The 17,077-nt window shown below is 46.4% G+C and overlaps 1 protein-coding gene across 1 annotated transcript in view; it reads right to left on the bottom strand.

Moving 5' to 3' along the window:
- The window catches only part of LOC8031796 (monocarboxylate transporter 13), a 66,108-nt gene extending 61,989 nt beyond the window's left edge, over nucleotides 1–4,119 (bottom strand). The window contains exon 1 of the mRNA XM_042290401.1: nucleotides 4,051–4,119. The gene's annotated coding sequence lies outside the window, so the exon portion shown is untranslated. The remainder of the gene's footprint in view (nucleotides 1–4,050) is intronic.
- Between the last annotated feature and the right edge of the window lie 12,958 nt (nucleotides 4,120–17,077).

The following is a 17,077-nucleotide window of genomic DNA, read 5'->3' on the forward strand; positions in this document are numbered from 1 at the left end:
ACGCGAACGGGACACCGGCGCATTTTTTTCTTTTTTAATTTTGCCGAGGCAGAGAATTGACAGGCCCCAAATTTTACCACTAAGGGGGGTGTAGACGTTCCAGCCCTTGTCCCGTACACGACACCCCATAACTTCAGTTTGACGTACAGCGCGCTGGCGTCGAACTGAGCACCCCAGCTTTCGCGAGAGGGTTGATGACGATGCGATATGACATATGAAAGAGCTAAAGTACGTATAAAAGTCTACTGAAAAAAAACAAAAAAAAACAGACAGGTTTTGCAGTTGAGCCTAGAAAACCCCGATAACTTTTCTTGCAGTCAGTCACACTTACATTGACTATTTTAATGAGTTGTACAACTCGGTCTATCAAGCCCCTTGTGAAATTTGGTAGCGTCGGCACAACGTCAGTGCGCTGTACGTCGAACTGGAGTTTTGGGGTGTCGTATATGTGACAAGGAGTGTAACGACTACACACATTTTTTTTTTAGAGTGCTAAATAAACACTTTCCGCAAAATCAGTATAGTTTTTATGACAGCTTTTTTTAATTCTGCGAGAAATAGAGACTGCGGTTACTTGTTCTAGCTAACTATGCTGCACTGTGTACGTTTCGTCCCGATTCTTCTGCTCCGAGTGAAATACTGCGAGGCGTCAGTGGGAGCTAAAACAAGTTAGAACAAATCCGCAGGAACAAGCCGTAGAGATCAACCCGGAAGTTAAGGACTCGGGAAGGAGTGTTGGGTTTCTCTTTCACTCCGTTCCAAGGCGCATAAATCGAGGGACCTTAAATTTCCATAAACAAACTAGTTCACTCAGCAACGAGATATTTCCCTAAGGCCACTGCCTGCAGGTATCCAGAAATAGAAATATGACTCAAGAACAAAAATGAACTTGGTATGTGAAAAATGCCGTCAATAGGCGTCTCTGTATTGTTTGGTCTCTATGGACCGAGGTATTAAGTTGGGTTAATTGATACATCATTATAAAAAAAAAAAAAGTAGAACAGCGCTGATATACACGAAGGACAAAATGGAACGAGGTACTCACCAGACATGTACACGCCACCGAAATAAAGTAAGTAAATACCGTTAATAGTTACTGAAACGTAATAAAGTAACTAAATATCATTAATGGTTACTCAAAAAGTAATTGAGTACGTTACTTGTTACTGTGACTCAAAGGGAACGCGTTAGGTCAGTTTGAAAGTAAAGCGTTATTTTCTCGTTACTGCGAATGTGCCCTTTTATGGGGCAGTAGCCGCTTCCAGTATTTGCCTTCGTTCATAATTCCTCGTTTATTAACGCGTTCGTTCAGGGACACCTGTGGCTATACCGACGTAGAAAGTGCGCGTCTTTTTATGGTATATCTAGCGCAGGGGTGTCCAGGGTGACACAGGGTTAGAGCCGAAGACAAAACTACAAAAGTTCAGAGAGCCGCAGAAAAGAACAAAAGAAAAGGCGGGGGGGGGGGGGGGGGCTACTTTTAGCAAGACACGATGTGGAGGGAGCAGACCTTTCCATAATTGTTGACCACAACAAATAACACCAGGCAGCAGAACGTTTCTTCAACCGCTAAGCAAAAATGAATGCGTGGTTCGCTAGCCAGCCACTGCTCTTGACACCCGTTATGCGTGTACGAATCGAGATTATTTTTAGAATAATAAAGGAAATAGGGTCACTGGACACATCTATGTGTCAAAAAGCAGTCCACCTGTGTGTTACGCAGGGTAGTACAAAGCTGGTCATGACAGATTTTTTTTTTTAAATTCTAGAACTTTTTCCTCTTGGGGATACAGGAGGGGAAGGGGGGCACGTTTACCAGGGAGCCACGAGCCGCACTTGAAACCGCGAAGAGCTGCACGAGGCTCGCGAGCCGCAGTTTAGCCACCCCTGACCTAGCGTTTTCACGTCGTGCAAATTACGGGCGCGGGTTAGGTTGGTTACTTGTGCTGTACACGTTCCCCTCTTCAGGTAACTAGATACCGGTATTCCTCACTTCTTCAAAAAGTAACTTGTTTCTTCTTTTAAAGAGTAACCAAGTCGTTACATCGCCACCGAAAAGAAAAAGTAACTATTAGAGGTAACGCGCTGGAAGACACAAAGCGTCTTGTGTCTGCACACGATTCCTAATGACCTTCGCCTAGTTTAGCGCCGTTTTACCATTTTATAACTCTAGGCCTCTCGAACAAATTGTTTCTGGCAGGCGCCATCTTCAGAGCTCGTGCGCGTGTGCTTTCTTCGTTTTCCGACGCCACGAACGGGCACGTGCTAGACTGTGGAGATCGCAGGCGGGGCGCGCCTATGGATTTGTAAACGTTACAAAGGCGTATATCTCGCGTTACAGTTTGTCCCTTGTGAAGCAACCGTGGTAGATCTGACACTGGTGTCGACTTACGTCGGCAGATAATTGTTTTGAAAAGCACGCAGAAACACAAATCACGCGGACGATTATCTTGTACGTACACGTCGTACGAATCTGCTCGAGCTACTATCTTTTAGGACGTGCACCGAATGATGCCGGACCGGTGAACAGGTCGCGAGGTCGATGCATTCGTCGGCGGCGGCGGCAAGTTCGAATGCGTTGTGTCGAGATTTTCGGCGTACACGTCTCTTGTACGACGATGCTGGGACTTTTATGAGGCGCAACTTCGCGATTTCGGGGAAAAAAGTCCGTTTCTCAATTTGGGTTAGGATGACTACTTTAGATCGTCTCTGTTCTTTGGTAACAGCAGGACGACCCTCAATGCGGGTACCTTAATCTTGGTAAAGTAGGTATAGGGACCCCAGGAATTGAAATTAGGGGGGGGGGGGGGGGGTCTAAATTTTAGGGGAGGGGTTAGGGGGGGAGCATTGAGAATAGAGGAGTCGTTGCGTATTAAGGGGGTGCCTTCAGAAAAACAAAGAATGTGTGCCCCCCCCCCCCCCCCCCCCGCAGGGGTGTGTAGGGAAATCACTGATGGGGAAACTAGTCAAAGCAGAGGCGTTACGCCAGCATGTACTTTTTTAGTAATTTTGCAAAAATCGCGGAAAATTTGAAAAATGCGAAATTTAAGTTCCTCGCCTTATGAAGTGCATATAATTTGGACCACGAGTAGGAGCAACGAGCTAGTGCGCCTTTTGAAAATAGATCGCCTGAATTTCTAAAAAAAGTGGTTTCGGCGAAAGTGAGCGGCATTAGGCCGCTCAATTCCAGCTTGAATTCTCGTGTCCACAGCCAATACTCTATAAGTCTACGCTTACTAGAACACTTAAGCGCATCGTTTCGATTAGCCTACCCATGCCAACCGCGTGCACGGTCCCACTTGGAGCACGAGAAAAGACAGCGTCCCACCAATAGATAGCAAAATTTACACGACGGGACAGTAGGAAGTAACATTCAGCGCAACATACATTTCAGAAGACCGAGTCTCTCACACACCCTGTTTGCTCTTTACGACACACGCGCCGGCTTTTCAGAGGACGGACCGACCATAGTACAATTCAAGTAAGATGCAATAAAAGCCCAACGTAAAATTATAATAATAATAAAAAAGCACCGAATTTGACGTTGGTGCTTAGACAGCGTAACGTCGGTCTGCCTTTGAGGCACGGGGCCACTGGTTTACGCTATTGACGAGAAACTTAGCCAGCGCAGTACGACTGTGCTGGCCTATGGTGTTTAACGTGCACCACGCAGGAGCGATGGACGACCGCACGCCGGCATGATGCTCATCCAGATCGTAAGAGGCAGGGACAAAAAAGATACACAATGAACTTGTGCTGAAGATATATCGACAGAAAAGGGGGGATATAAATGTTAATTTAGGAGAGTTGACATCCACGAGTTACGGTATGACCTCACTTATTTTGAACTTTAAATTGTAGCTCGACGTTCGCGCATTTTGACAGCTCCGGGCAGCAGGGGCTCGATCGCGATGGACAACGCGGAGAGCTGCGTGGCGGCGGGCACGCAGTCCACCGGTGCGGACGTCGATGAACCCGAACAGGAATGCCCGCGCGGCGGCGGCTACTCCCTGGTCCGCGTCGGCCGTATAGCCCAAAGGGGTGACTCACCTGGTCGGATGCTGTGTGTCGGCGGCGTCGATCGCGTGCGCGCGTTCCGGTGGCAGCGCGTTGACTGAGTTGGTTTGGCGCGCTTTGGACGAGGTCGGTAAGCAGCGCTGTGCGGCGGCTGGTTGGGACGACCTCCCTCTCGCAGTTTATCTTGCGGGCTATCGCGGGGGCTGGTGACGTCACCGCCGTCGCCTCTGTCGATCCCACTGTGGCCTTGTTTGCATGAGGGGGAGGGAGAGTTGCTCCGCTGCCCCCACTTCGCATCTTGACAACCCGTCGTCGCTTTGTTCCGTTTCTTTCTTCTCTCGACGGGAGAGAAAGATGACCTCGTCTGGGGGTCAATTCGATCCATCCATCAATTACGAGTGTTTCCGCTCTTCTAATTGATTGAGAACAACACCTTTGGCGCTCGATTTTAACGATGGATCTTGAAGTGCGGCCTGGCAGCGACAAGTTGGAATTGTATCTGGGCGTAGTCTCCAGCTTTTAACCACACAGTCGATATATCTATAAGTGACGTAAATAAACGTTAGCTATGTTTTGAAGAGACGCTCGAACCGGGGGTCACACTGCTTCTACATCATACAAAAGACAGTCTGCAAACAGATTCAAACGCGAGTCACTGCGAGATCCCTGCTTCGAATGCCGGGTGGCAATGCGTTCAAGGAGAAACCTCGGGCACGCTGCATTCGAAGCAGGGATATTGCGGCGACTTGTGTTTGCAGACTGTCTTTTTGTTTTTGGGGTATCACCGCAGATTAAAACTTGTAACATAGTCGTTGCCACACTTCCAGGAGTACTCGAGTCCGCGAACAAACATTCACACCGCTCCTACATCGTACAAAAGACGCGGTATTAAGACACGATGACAGACGGGTCTCAAGCTTGTTCGGGGCGTGTCTGCTTCGATAATGTCTGCAGACAGTGTGACCCACATGACAACAACAAGAGACGCGCCTCGGACAGTGGCTGGAGGCTGTCCTTTGTATGATGTAGTGGCAGTGGGACCGCGGCTTAGTAATACCCTGCTTCTCTTCTGATGACTTGTCTGGACGCCCTGGCCACTCAAGTTGACAGCTTTACCTCGCCGCCGTTCTCTATGCTGAGCGCAAGTTCGTCTGCTTCTTGCACAGAAGTTACGATGATGCCAGAACTCTGAGCTCTTATTGGCTGATTAAAAAATAGGGGGTAGACTTCGAGGCATCTAGCATTGACGTATACCCACTATCCTTCCAATCAAAGCCAATCAGAGCTCGGCGTCATTCTGACGTCACCGCCACTTCTGCGCAAGAGCAGACGACTTACTCTCCGCATAGGATCCTTCCAAGCCAGAGGAGACCCGCCATTTTTTTGTTATTTGGGATATGTACGAAACAATTGATTTGGATAAAAACGCCCTTGAACTCCAAAAAATAGTTTTTTTTTTTGTTAAAAATTAAATTTTATATTGGCTGATATCACGCTCTACCTTTCTGGAATTTATTTTATGAAAATTCCAGAAAGTATTAAGAAAAGCATCGAAAAAAGGATTGCGCACTGCACAAATTTAGGTGGGCGCCTAATTACTTAATAATATGACCTATTTTACACTAAAATACTAACATTGGAAGACGCCATTTTGGGTCCAAAAAGGAGCTCCAAAAAGAAGAGGCTTTATGAGATTTCTTTACATTTTTTTAGTCGAGTTGGAGTTGGGTCTTAGTCACAATACTTTTTTCGTTCGTTCTCATAGAAATAATAATTGAATTGAACTTGTTAAAGTTTGAAAGTCTCGTTTTGCTGCGTTTTAATTAAATGACAAACTATCTAGTTTATGCAGAAACGGCCATATTTCGAGCTTGAAAAAGCAATATGGGCAGCGGTGCCCGGAACTTTCGAAATATTCAAAAGTTCACTCCATCTTATTCGTTTAACGTATAAAAAAAATCAGAAAAGTACTTTTTGTTGTCGCCGAGAAATTTTTTTTTTTTTTAAATATGAGCCTCACCGGCCATGCGTCCAGGCGCCCACCACAAAGGCGACGAAGGCCGGCATTTACCAGCGAGGCATCAACGGTGTGCGACGCCGCCGCAAAGTTCACAACGCTCTCCTGAAAACACGTTTTATTCAGGTGAAGTGGATGTTATCCTGACTTCAATGCATCCGTATCTTCTTTACGTTACGTAATGATACTGGCATCTTAATGTTACTCTACTTCTGCCTAGGTAACTGCCCACGAACGCAGGCCTTCATCGGCTGCTTCCCGAGTTTGGGATTGCGTACTGCGCGACAGTATCGCCTGTCGTATGTCCAGATATGAAAACAATTCAGGCCAAATGGCTCTCCACCGACGTGCGCAATATTGAAATGTTGAGTAGAAACGCGAAAACTGATCGATGAATATCTATGAAAAGCCTGTCCTGCCTTGTTTGTGTCTATTTTCCTTGATTTGTTCGCGCTTTTAAGCTTTTAATTGAAAGAGAAACTATTACCATTTTGCAAAATGTGTGAATTGGTAAAGCCTCTGAATAGTATAGTTGGCATCAATAATCCAATCGCCACATGAGTGATAAAACAATTAATTAAAATGTTAATCAAAAATATCTTTAATAAACCGACTTACCGTGAGACTCATTACCTCTTCTAAAGTCCGCGTAGACTGACACTCAGACTGCTAAGACGGCACCCGTGTAGCTCCCACGTTCTTATCAAACATACTACTTCTATAAATACTAGTGAGTTCAGAATTCGATACATTTTCTCCTAGGGGTGTGAGGAGTCTGAGGCATCCGCCGCAGAGAGTGAAATGCCTTTCCCATCATTATACTGTTTTTGGTATCACTATACATTTTCTATTAAAATAATTTCAGTTCAATAGAGAAGCGACATCACCGTTATCATTTCTCATCGATGAAGAGCTATCCGGTCTGTATAGTTCTTATATCTGGATATACGTCAGACGAGGCCAAAGCGCAGTGTACATTTCTAAGCTCGGGAAGCAGACGATGCGGGCCTGCATTCGTCTGCAATTAACTGTACAAAAGTAGAGTAAAATTAAGACGTCAGTACCATTACGTGACGTAGAGAGGATATGGATGCATGGAAGTCAGGGGAGTGCACGCTTCAACTGAATAAAACGTGTTTTCAGGAGAGGGTTGAAGACCTTGCGGCGGCGCCGTCTCACTCCGGTGACGCCTCGCTGGCGAACGCCGGTGTTCGTCGCCTACAAGGCGGGCAACTAAAGGCATAAAAAAAAACAAAAAACATATACAAAAATTATCATCCACAAAATGTATTTTTCAAATTTTTTGATATGTCAAAGGGATGAGATGGATTGAACCTTTGGCTATTTCGAAAGTTCCGAGCAACGCAGCCCACATTGCTTTTTCTAGCTCTCAAGACGGCCGTTTCTGCATGAACTGGAGATTTTGTCATTTAATTAAAGCGCAACAAAACGAGGCCTTGAAAATTTAACATAAGCAATTCAATTATTAGTTCTATGAGAACAAAGAAAAAAGTATTGGAGACAACACCCAAGTCCAAGCTGACTAAAAAATGTCAAGAAATCTCATAAAGTCTCTTTTTGAAGCTCTCATTTAGACCCAAAATAGCGCCCTTCAATGTTTGTATTTTCGGGTAGGATAGTGCATATTTTTAGGTAATTAGGCGCCCACCTAAATTTATTTGGTAGGCCACCGTTTTATCACAATTTTTTTCTTAACAGCGTGGATTTTATGCAAATTCCCGAAATGTAGAGCATGATATCAGCAAAAATGAAATAAAGTTTTTTTCACAAAAATATACTCGACATGGAGTTCACAGGCGTCTTTATCCAAATTATTTTTCTTCCTACATATCCCAAACATGAAAACATTGACGCGTCTTCTTTGCTATGGAATGATTCAAAACCTTCATGCTGCCAAGAATGCATTCATGGGTCGACCCGTTCTCGGATCATGTTCCAATGTGTGAGACAGCAATGTGCAGACATGTTGGCCTTCTATTGGGAACAGTGGTGACGGCTACTGACTCCTGGCACTTCGTTCTCGGCAACACCAGGGCGAATAATAAAATAGCTGGTTACGCTAAGCTAAACCAACGGCGATGTTACATACTCATTGTAAACCCAAGAGACATCAAGAGACACTGACGCGAAATCGTTAAATTTTATCTAATAAAAAAGTAGAGTTTTGTCTCCGGAATTTTTTTAAAAATTGCGTTATGAGGTTTCTTGAATTAACACTAAACTTTGCTAAAGTAATTTTGAATAATCTCAGCGTATTTGATTATGACAGAAGGAAAAAAAGTTTTCAAAAGCTTCATTCATCGGGTTTCAATGCTTCGGTTTCTTCGCTCCGTATTCGCGATTCAACAACACAGTGCGAGAAGATGTCAGAGCAAAAATCATTTCACCAAAATGATCAACTTTAAACTTTCCTTATATACTGGTTGATGTCGCATATCCTACATCTCACAAAAATCCAACGTTTTTATCTTGTGAGACTATACGGTTTTCACTAGAAAACGCGTAGAGCGCTTAGGTAGAAAGAACCCCCTACTTGATCGATTTATTCATTTTTGTACACTGGGAGTTTATGTACACCGCTAAGATCACTCTCTTTATTTCATCCAAAGCCTGTTCTTGTAACCCAGAAAACCACATAAAAGAATTTTTCACACCATTTACAAGACTAAAAAAAAGCAAAAAAAAACTCATGTGTAGCTTTGACGCGCTTTAGAACGCCACAGCCACACCGCCTGCCCCTTCTCGACCGGGGGTGTAATCTTTACTATTTGGTTCATCCCTGTTAACATTATCGCCGCCGCCTTGTCACTCATTGAGCCAGCCATACTGAGGTGAGCGTGCCATGAACAGTTGAGCACGCGAAAGTGAAGGGCACGCTGATTATATTACTAGGCTTTAAGGCATGGCCCCTTTCGAGCTACGAGTGACTCGAATTCAGCTGTAAGTTATTCGACGTTTCACAGCAATCGAAGAGCTGGGCAATCGATATTTTTCTTCAACGCGGAGGAGAGGGGTGATGGGACGTATTGACAATAGAGACATGGACTAACCCCAAACGCTATAAGGGCTATTCAATGGACGCCATATTTGAATGTGCTGTTCACCGCGCTTCCTCAGAATGAGCTCACATTTATAGGCTACCAAGACCGGCTATCTTAGGGCTGGTTCACACATTTGCGATGTATTCATTGGTTGCCAGCTGAGTCCATGGCTGCTGAGAGCGTGCTGACACCAAGCTTCCTCAGTTTCCGTTTTCTTTTTTTCAACGTGCATTTCACAACGTTAAAGGCATGGTTCACACATTTGTGTCGGTTGCGTTCGCGGCTCAAAGACAAAGTCACACCGGACAAGTGTTCGCCGTACAAAACGTGAATGAGAGCAAACTGTACACGGAAGCACAGCAATATTGGCGTAATTGAGCTTTATACAGGGAGCACACCACCGGCGTTCGATCACCATCTATATATCCAACTCAAGCGCGGGCACGTTGTCTCGAACAACCACAATAAAACAACCTATGGTGGAAAGCATTCAAACGACAGAAGCGACCAGAACACCGGAGCAACCGTGACTCTTGCTTGCTTCACGAAGCTGCCTCTTGCGTCGCTTGCCACGTTTTGTACGGCGAACACTTGTCCCGGTGGGACTTTGTCTTTGCAGCCGTTTTGGTTGCTGCGAATGCAACCGACACAAATGTGTGAACCAGCCTTTAATGTTGTAAAATGCACGTTAAAAAAAAAAAAAAAAAAACGAAGCTCGGTGTCAGCACGCAATCAGCAACCACGAACTCAGCTATGGCCGCCAGTGAATACTTCCTATTCACGACTCCAGCGAAACGGACGGCACCTAGCGGGAAAACCCTCAACTGGCCGGAAAACAGGACCTTCGCTATTTCTGCTCGTCTCTTGTGGCATGACGCATAATGGCCGAATGAACAGGCGCACCTTGCATAGGGCCATCCATACAGGACTTGGCAGATGGCGTGCCAGGCCACAGCATCGGCATATGGAGTGGAAGTTGCTGTGCGCGCGTCCGTTTTCAGTTTGGACATCAACCACGCTAACAGAACTACATTTCCGCTTGCCTCCTTTTTGCCGTCCCTTCCCCTTTCTTGTTTTCGAGATATTGGGGACAGATAACAACGGTGGAGGACTTGACGACAGCACACAGAGCGCGTGAGGGGCTGTCCGCACCTACGTGGTGAGCCCGCTCTGAGCCTCTGTCCAAACGCGAGCGGAGGGAAGCTCGAAAAATAGGCGAAAGCGGACAGGAGTTCGGCATATGCCGTGAATTTAGAAAACACTTCTTCCGCTGTGGGGAAGCACGCCATCTGCCGTGCCCGGTTTGGATACCCCTTTATGTCTTGTAGGGCGAGCAGTTGTCCCGGTGATTCTGTCGCTACTCCCCTTATCAGCGTGTTTCCTAGGTCGCTCTGAAGGCAACCGCGTGAACCACACGCTGTGCGCCTGTCAACGTTCATCAGCGCTGTAGACGTGCAGTAGAGGTAGCCCTTCCATCGCTTTTCCGAACAAGGAATTGAGCCTCCGTGGAATCTCGCTCACGCCAACACACCGCCGCAGATTTCGAACGTAAATTGTTCGTAATCGGGGCAAACCACTTTAAAACCAATGCTCACGACACGGCAAAATCTGTTTTCAGCCGCCATATTGGTCGAAAGTGGCGGCGACTCTTATAGGTCGCTGGAGTAGCGAATGCAAGCGGAAGCCCCTTGCGTGACTTTATTGCGCCTCGGACGCTCGAACGCTCGTGTCGTAAGAGGAGCCCCCGTCAAAGCTGACCCTTACGGCTTCGCTTCTTCTTGTCTGCGAACGAAGCCAAGGCTGCAATAACGACCCCCGCGGTTGTTTTATTGTGGTTGTTCGAGACAACATTCTCGCGCTTGAGCTCAATATATAGATGGCGATCGAACCCCGTTGATGTACTCCTTGTATGAAGCTCAATTACGCCAATATTGCTGTGCTTCCGTGTGAAGTTTGCTCTCATTCACGAACTCCTTTATCCGCATATGTCAATATGTCTCTCTCTCTCACTTCCCTCTGCGGTTTCCTTTCTTTCTTTGTGCGTTTCGAAGCTAAATTAATGCACGCTTGACTGTGAATCTTGCTCCCACTTGCCGAATCTTCGAGAGTTGGAGGCAAGGTATAGAAGGCGAGCACGCTGGTTGTCTGTTGCATTTATGCGTTACTGAAGAAACAAACACACGCGTCGTTTCATCCGTCCTTGTGTTTATACTTTCAGTAATCTCTAATTGGAGACAAGCTTGCATTCATCGTGCGGTATAACTTCCTCTGGCGGTTTCTTCAGCCACCATTTCCAGTCGTAACTCGAAAACAGGTCTTGCTCTCTCGGCTGACGGAATGCGATGCGAGTAAAATTGCGGGAACGAAGAGAAAGGGAGAGAGGGGCTGCTCTACTGAGTTATGTGGTTATAAATACGAGCGGTAACCGGCGCGTGTGTGCACGGTTCGCATTAACCAGCGTCTCAGTTTAGCGAGGTCTCGGCGATAGGCAGTCGATAACCTCGATGGTTACCGCATATGTTAGCGCATACTTTGATTTCGTTTTACTCAACTCAAGGGCATTTGGAGGGCGCATTACCCGAAGGGGGATTAAAAATATGCATATTTTATTAATGGTCGGTAAAAATAAACCGACACGAACGAGTGAGCACGGATCGCTGTTGGTTAAGATAAGCTCCGGAACACACACATGAAAAACATGAACAATAAGCTATTTTACGAGCTCCTTCTTTAATGATGCCGCGACATAATTGAGAAGGTAAGCAGTTGCACAATTGTTTTCACTAATGTATAAATGAAGTAGAACTGTGATCGGTTATACTACGATCATTTCATTGGTTTCACTGATTCGTGGGAAACATTAAAGGGGGAAGCAGGAAAGTGTTCATACGGCATTGAAGTGGTTCTATTCTTCTCGAACATGTCAAAAGAACGCTTACGCTGTACTACGTATATCTCCCGCTCTTCCTTCTGTCCGCTTCAAGCCTAAGTCACGTGACTCGCACATCCTGCAAAATGCGCGGTGTTCGCGGCGGGCAGGAAGGTAGGGTCATCTCCGCATACCCCTCGAGCATGTTTGAAGCGCTTCATGTATGCTCCGAACATATCTGCAGACAGTGTTTGTATGACCAATGTGATACAGGGAGGAAACACGCTGCACACAGGGTCTGCAAACTGTCTCGTATCAGAGAATGTGTGCACGGGCTGAATCTCACGCGAAGGTGTAACGCTCAACTGTGACAAAAAAGCGGTGCACGCGGGTCGAGGCAACATAAAGAATTTATAGTTCATAGCAGGCAATGCATAGCCATCCGAAGCGCAGGGAAGACGTCGTTACTTGCGATAATTCAAGCATAATCCTAACTGAGACTAATTAATCGCGACCAGTAAGATGAGATAATAATGAAGCTCGGTGGGAATCGAACCCCGGACCACGCGGTCCGCCGTCCGACGCGAGGAGACGAAGGAGAGCACAATCAGCTGAACTTGAGGCCGACACTCGCCCGCGGTTGCACGTGACTGGAGCGACGGAGACATAGTCTTGCATACTTAGTCCAGCATACGTAATCCAGCCTACTTAGTAGGCTGGCGACCATCGGCTCTCAGTCATAGTCGGTAGGCGGCCGTCGTGGCGAATCATACTTAGCCTCGTATTCTCAGTCCGCATTCGACGGTCGGCTGCCAGTCATATGTTCTTCGCGGGCGATCATCGGCGGTGGGTAATACTCTGAACAGCATCTTAGACCGCGGAGGACCTTCGGCGTAGAGTAATACTTAGTCCAGATTTACATAGTTCGCAAGCGATTGTCGGTGGCGAGTCATACTTGGTCCAGCATATCTAGTCCATAGGTGATCGTCGGCAAAGCGTAGCTCCCCATATAGACTCGGAACATCATGGGGTGGATCATAATGTACCAAGAGTTAGCGCAGCACAACTTCAGCGATAGATAGCGTAAAGGGCGCGATGAACCTTTTTCCCCTCGTGATTATTTCCGTTACCACCAAGGTGTTCCTCGCAATTCAACAGCACTAAGAATTCAGTAACGCGCTCACAAAAGAAGCAGACCCCGTGGAAAACTTGTTATTAAAGCGTGCTCGGGACACACTCCAGTCCTGAACAAATTTAAACTTGTCTCGAGCATTCTGATGAACCCGGAGAACACAATTGTATCTATCCTGCGTGCCGCGCACCCGAAACACCACCCGAGGCTTCCCGTAACCAAGCATACGTAGCGAATCATAACGCACGCATTAATGCACGCACGACACATTCTTTCTTTGTTCCGGGTTTATCCGAACGACAGAGGCAAGTTTCATTTTGTATACGATGTATTAGAAGCGCGTCCACGGCTTCGCCGAGACGGCCAGCGTGCTTGCGTATCGTAGCGTGTTATTGCGAGGCTTTCTCGTCTGCCCTTGCTCTATACAACAGGCGACGCTTTTCGCGAAGCCATATGAGCTCGCGAGTGCGCCTTTCGCTTCAGTGGGACGAAGCTTGAACGGCGTCTCTTTGCAGGACCATTCGGCTTGTCGGATGAGGACGACAGGCGAGCTTGTCTGGAGGGACGCCAACTCGGCATCGGTCCAGTGCGCCCCTTCTGTGCTGTGTTGTTCCGTCACCTTCCTCGCACCACTCCCATCGGGCCATCATGTACATGCCGGCAGAAATATGTATGCTGAGCGGCGCACATATCTACGCGGCGGAACAAATCAGCGCTCCGGGACTGCGTATACGTCCACGAAAAAAATGTTTGCTATCTTTATTTGGCAATAAAAAAATATTATGTATTGACGAACGTTCCCTCTTCCTCCAAATGTACAACGCTGGCGGTTCGGATCAGATGCCAATGTTTCAGAGCATGCCATTACTGGATGAAAAAAAGTTATATGTGATTTTAAGAAATTCTCAACGTGGAAATGAGGCCAGTTCCCGGTATTCGACGCCATTCATCTCCATCTATTCGGGGTGTTTTGTTAGGTCGTAATTTTCTCATTTCAAATTTTTGGAAATCGCCCGTAACTTTTGAATCAGATAATGGCAAGCTCGGAAATTTTGCCATCTGGTCCGAAGCTCTAGCGTTACATATTGGGCTGAGACTGACAGTTAAACGATCCTTAGTTTATTTTTACGGCGAAAAAAACACTGCAGCATTTTTTTTAGATCGCAGCTAGCTTTTAGGTTTCTTTTTCCGGGTTTTGCGGCATCGGCGTCGACGTCGTCGTCGGCGCAACCACGCCGCAAAATCTAGCGGGAAATTGAATTGGTGTTGAGGTCACGTGACTTCAATTTCCCCGGTAAATTTAGTGGGGGAAATGACGTAACACGACTTTGTGTCACGTCAACCATAAACAAATTCAGTTTCTCCGCTAGATTTAGCGGGAAAACTAACGTCATGTCACCTCCACACCAATTTGAATTGTACTGAGGAGGAGGACGAGGAACATACCCTTCCCTCCTCCTCCTCAAGAGCTGCGCTCTAATTTCGTGCTACAGAGTCTTCCACTTTTTTCATTTCACGTCTTTCATTTTTTTTTTCTGATTTTTTAGATACACGTATATGCTTTGTGTCTCCTGCCGCCAACTCTCACTATGCTATACGAAGATCCGCACGAGACGTGAAACTCTTTGAAGCCAATTGAAGTCACGTTACTTTGAGGTGACAAACAGCTGCTTAACTTTCGTTAAATACTTCAGAGAATAAATATTTGATGCCCATATCCACGCCCTATAGTAGCAGGCACTTTCCCCTGTCTCAATGAGACACGTGAAGGCCTCACTGAAAGCGGCATAACTGCACAACGATTAAAAGTAATGTTCAAAGCAGGCACGTAGCCAGGATGACAAAATGCTGTATGAGGGGGAGGTGAGAGAGGAGGTCCCAGCAAAATAGAAGATTTTGGGTCATACAAGGAAGAAACACGCTGCACTCTGCAGACTGTCTTTTGTTCGATGTATTGGCAGTGGGACCACGGCTTTAAGTTCCGGGATAGGACGTGACGAAATGCACTCTACCCCAAAAGAAATGTTTTTTTTTTTGCGTAATATTTATATTTACGCCGCGAGACTCCTTTTGAGTTGGGAGCAATTCGGAAGTATGTTTATGTATTGACGCGCGCATGGACGAACACTACTCCGTAATATTCGAAGATTCGTGTTTACTCTTACGCCGAGTGATGGACACTCGAACATTCTAGACCGAATGTTCGAGATGACGACTGTAGTAGGTAAGGAGCCCAGAGTGGCCTTTCCGACACACGCTCACGCTAGCCAGCTGTGACGCCGACACCTCCGCGCTCGCTGCTGCTTTCTTCACGCTTTTTTTGCTGGCAGAAGTTTGCCGATTAAACCTTTTTTCAAGTTTTACGCTCGTCAATTCGTTTCCGTCCGCGACAATATTGAGACGGCTATCGCGAAATAAAATCATGTATATTAAAATCGCTCAAACGAGTTTTGCAATATAGATACAACGCTAAAATGTATTTTCGTGGAAAGTTAGGTTTTGTATTAGTAAGTCCCCTATCCAGGGACTTATTAAAGGGACCATGAAAGGATTTTTTAACTTCTTCGTCCTTAGCTTTAATCCTCAACTCAAAAGCGAAATGAGAAATGACGTGGTCATGACGTGCTTAGGCACCGGACACGATGACGCCAAGCTTCCACCGCGCTTTTTAAGCACGGTGGAAGCTCGGCGAATTCATATATTCGTCGACGGACTGATTGTTGACGAGCGCATACGTCCGAGTGACGCAGTGCTCGTGTCCGATGCGTGAACTAGGTTCGGCTGCTTTGGGGTGCCGCGGATGCATCGCCGTGGTCGTACCGGCCTGCGGTCGTGTATCACTGCTCCATGGTGCACGTTAAGACCCCGTTCTAACGGTTGACTGTCTAAATTTCTCATCTAAAGCTGAAAGACAAGTCGCCCATTGACTTCCTGCTGTCTAAACTCACATACAACGCAATTACTTTTACATCACAGTGAAAGAGCGAAGAGCTCTCGAAGGAAATTAGGTGAAAAATAGTCGGCTATAGTTTCAGATTTTCATACTGAAAATCAGGTTTTTGGCTCTCTACCCGCGTGTACTAGTTTTTTTTTTCTGAATAAAGAAAAACGAGCGTGTTGGTGAATGGATTCGAATAATTGAAACTATAAGACATAAATGACGGGGACTGAGAGAGAAGTTATGCTTCCGACCCCGCCCTTTATGTTTTATTCTTTCATGTATTCGAATAGCTTTCTTTTGGCACACGAAATGATGTGCGGTTAGTAAAATCCCGATTTATCCCAACCCAAAAATTAATTTGTCCCTTTAACACAGTATGCGTGTTATTAGCCGAAGTTCTAGGATGAAACCGTCACGAGGGACGACAGTAACGAAGGACCGTAACGAAAAAACCGTCGGGTAACATTATGAAGCTACGTGAGTCTGATGTCACAACGTCACGTGACAAAAAGTGACACTGTGCGGCTTCACGTGACCGAGCTCTATGACGTCACGGTGTCACGTGACATCCTGGTGTCACGTGGCTCCGAGACGTCGCGCGACGTCATGAAGTTGTGACGTCACGTGACGTCATGATAGCATTGAAACCGTGATGTTACGTGACACCATGCCGTCGTGTGACGTCACAGTCATGTGACCTTGTAATGTCACTTAAAGGCCGACGACCAGACTCGTGATTCTGCAAGGCAGAAGATCCTCCTCACCATGGGAGAGGAGGAAACAAGCAAGGTGGACAGGGTAGAAGGAAGTAAGGAGGAAACGAGGAAAAAGTGGAAAGCGCGAACTTGTCGCCGTTCTTTAAGGTCTTGCACACGTACGACATGTGCCGTGTTCCATGTTCCGACATGTTCCGTGTTTCCCGTTTTTTTCTCCATAATAATCAAGCTAGCTTATTTTTCTTTTTTCCAGGGAGGGGTAGGGTTGAGGGAGGAGTTTAGTGTTGATCAAACAGACCTCGAGCTCCAGCGTCCAAAATGTA

This window comes from Ixodes scapularis, unplaced genomic scaffold (genome assembly GCF_016920785.2).
Source record: "Ixodes scapularis isolate PalLabHiFi unplaced genomic scaffold, ASM1692078v2 PGA_scaffold1__304_contigs__length_218370807, whole genome shotgun sequence".
Classification (NCBI taxonomy): domain Eukaryota; kingdom Metazoa; phylum Arthropoda; class Arachnida; order Ixodida; family Ixodidae; genus Ixodes; species Ixodes scapularis.